Below are 3,418 nucleotides of genomic sequence, written 5' to 3' on the forward strand. Positions count from 1 at the left end.
ACTAATAGCATGTTAGTATGGACTTTTGGACACATCCCATGTAATATTTTACTGAACATTGGAATACACAAAAGTTACCAAAACGTGAAATTCCCTGATATTCCAGAATAAATCAATAAATTTGTTTCTATGTCTGGAATGCATGCTTTTAAACTCCATAACTTTCCAGATTTTCCATGCCCCATGGGAACCCTGGTAACAGCCAAAAACACAATCAGTTTATTCATAAACTTTACATTCTTGAAGTGGCGCAGTAATGACCAAGGATTCAAAATGCAGTGCGTAGCAGTTATAGTTACCGGTGTTAGGGCCAGGCTCGTGTTGACCACAACATAAAGGGAAGACCACAACCAGTTTGCAAAGGAATAACACAAATGTTTTTTTTAAATTAGCAAACATTAAATAAACTCAAACATGAAACCGTCCCAATGAGTCTGTGTCACAGCCTAGTCTTGGTCTAAACTGACTAAGTAGAATATTACCTGTAAATGGAAAAACTCCATATAAAGGGCTGTGTCTATGTAACAATCCCTAGATGTAGGCCAATAGTGGAAGAGAAATAACATCCGAGATTGAATTCATTGGCCATTATAGACATAAACAATGAAGTTTGTTGCCGTTTTCTGTCTCTATCGTGGTGCATCTACCACAGACACCACATCAGCCATCACTGAGCACTGGTCAATGCTGCTGAGCTTCCTCCTCCATGCTCTGTTCTGTCTCTTTCCACAACACAATATTTGGCCTTGTAACAAAAGCACCATAGCCGATTCGCCAACATTATATTGTAAAAGCAAAACACATTTTAGGTTTAGCTTTTCTGTTCACCAGAGGCGCAAAGTTTGTGTGTCAGGCTGCAGTTGTAACGTACCTCTGGTGGTTGATTCCTCCTCCATACTCTGTTGCATCTGACTCCACAGCACAATATTTGGCCTCATATTATGAAACTGGTTTTCTTCCAAATATACTGATATTTTAGTGTCTACTTTTCCCTATCACTAGCAGGAAAGCAACATGCCGGTGTTTTGGGAGACCTGCCCCCCTCCCTTTGACAGTCCTTGAAGGCACCACAACATAAAATGAAGATAAGTAGTTGTAAACCAAGGCAGATCTTCAAAGACTTTTGCAGCTGGATGAAGAGGGATATTTTAACACATGAAAGACAGCGTGGCAAGACTAGGAGGGTTAGATTTACTTTTGTTAGTTAACAAGTGTCTGACAACGCCACCTAGGGGAATTTCACCCCCAGGAATTCTATTAGAGGGGACCACCACTCTAATACTGACAAAAAGGTCACATATCTACGAACGACACAAGAGACTGACGTGATTACAAAAAAAATTATACAAAAAAAAGTTTATTAACAACACTTTAAAATTTCAAACCTTGACTAAAATCTCTTGGTGATGATGCAAATGAATAATAATATAATACGTGTCAAAATATTGCACAATCCTTAAGGGGACCCTTAATGGTTTGCTTAAGTTTGCTGATAAAGTGCAGACACTAGGCACAGGGCTGGGGGCTCACCAGGCGGAGATGACTATCTGACTAACTGTGTAGCATCAGGAAGGGTCCTGATGCTACACACCACACGTGAAAAGCACACATCGTTGACTGACACCCAAGTGCACTACTGTACAGGAAGTGAGGGACCGCCACCGCAGGGATCAGTCAGTCATGCTCCTGTCCTAAGAAAAGAGGCAAACTGTTAGTCAAGGCAAAGGGGCACAAAATGTAATAAAAAAAAACTGCCCCAACACCACACTACGCTGGGCCCAGAAGGTCACCACCAAGGTTAACTGTGGTTTAAGTACCACTCACACACACACTCACATGCACACAGTTAACCCAATGAACCAAAAAAGAAAAAAAGAAAAAGAAAAACAAAATCTACAAAAAAATAACTAAATAACTAAACACAAAATCTACAGAAAATAACGATGAATGATCACAAAATCTATAAATAATAACAATGAATATCTAATTACAATACAAAAAAACAATAATTAACCAAAGATTGATAGGTTAGCTGGTGAGGATCAGTTTTCCTGGTGCAGCTTTAAATCCTACACTACGTTAATTTCCTCTACAGAGACAGCACCACATGCGGTGCTACCAACACTCAAATCTCGTCCAGCGGAATCTACTCCAGGCGTGCAAGGCAGCGAGCACGCACACGCACACACACACACACACACACACACACACACACACACACACACACACACACACACACACACACACACACACACACACACACACAACAATGCGTTTAAAAGCCAAAAAAAAACCAAAAGAAACAATAGCAGTGAAAACAAATGCAGACGAGCAGTGAGCTTGCCGAGGCGAACCCACAGTCAGAACAGCAGTAGCTGGAGCGCAGAGGCCTGCTTCAGAGGTTGAGCCACCTGCTGTGATATGCAACAGACTAAAATTACTACACCAAATTACGATTAGATGGATTAAAACAAGCAAAGTCACACATACATACCAGTCAGTGAAGGCGCAGCTTCCCAGGAAACAGGGGAGGTCGCCGCAAAGGGATGCAGCTTAATAATCAGAGACCAGAGTCACGTCATGTGCAGCCAAACAAAAGCGCATAAAAACGCCAGACAGAAACCAGCCAGCCTACTTCAGGAATCCAACGCAGCACGTGAATTATTACACACGGCTCCAAGGCCACACACTCCCAACTCTTAACCTCCAGCCAGAATACAGGCCGACTCTGCTAGAAAGCAGAAAGCGCATCAGACACACCACTAATATGGTCCAGATATACAGCGATAGCGTCAGAACATACCTGACAAAAGTGAACGGAGGAAATTCGACAACCAGCATCTCAAGACAGCCACGTGGATCCGACACAGCTACGCCAAACCACACTGCCGACGTGAAAATCAGGCTCCAGGAAGAGGAAGGACGCACATCTGAGATGCGTAGCCCTCCCCCAGATATAGCTTCGCACGGCACCGCCCAGTAATCAAGGTGGAATAGAATGATTGCTCCCAGCCCAGCAGCATTCAATGGGCGGGGAGCAAAGGAGGGAGCCTACACTGCCACTCACACTGGTCCAATACACACACAAACAACATAAGTGGAGACGAGCTGTGCCGTCCTACCACAACAGGAAAGTTTTATGTCATTCATATATAGATACTTCCCACATTAGAACCACAGGAATCAACTTGAAAATCAATGAAGTCTTCCTTAAATGTGATCTGCTCCTGCCTCTTGAACAAGTGGATGCGGCCCAATTAGACTTTTTTTTTCCAAGTATGAGGGTTACAAGAGGCCAGCTAGCTGGTGAGTGGCTGCTAACTTTAAAATAGGAGTGTATTTTACCATCTGATTTGAATAAAGCAGCTCTTATTGGAATAAACACTTGTTATGTTAACACAGATTTGATAGAGTCAAC

At 42.6% G+C, this 3,418-nt stretch overlaps 1 long non-coding RNA gene across 1 annotated transcript; it reads right to left on the bottom strand.

Annotated features, from left to right (window-relative positions):
- Positions 1-1,337: 1,337 nt before the first annotated feature.
- On the bottom strand, positions 1,338-2,942 carry LOC137189371 (uncharacterized). The gene is made up of 3 exons (XR_010929624.1): positions 2,804-2,942; positions 2,495-2,728; positions 1,338-2,414 (listed from the first exon to the last, which is right to left on the bottom strand). It is a non-coding gene; the product is annotated as an uncharacterized lncRNA (long non-coding RNA).
- Between the last annotated feature and the right edge of the window lie 476 nt (positions 2,943-3,418).

The sequence above is a fragment of the Thunnus thynnus genome, chromosome 1 (assembly GCF_963924715.1).
Source record: "Thunnus thynnus chromosome 1, fThuThy2.1, whole genome shotgun sequence".
In the NCBI taxonomy this organism is placed as follows: domain Eukaryota; kingdom Metazoa; phylum Chordata; class Actinopteri; order Scombriformes; family Scombridae; genus Thunnus; species Thunnus thynnus.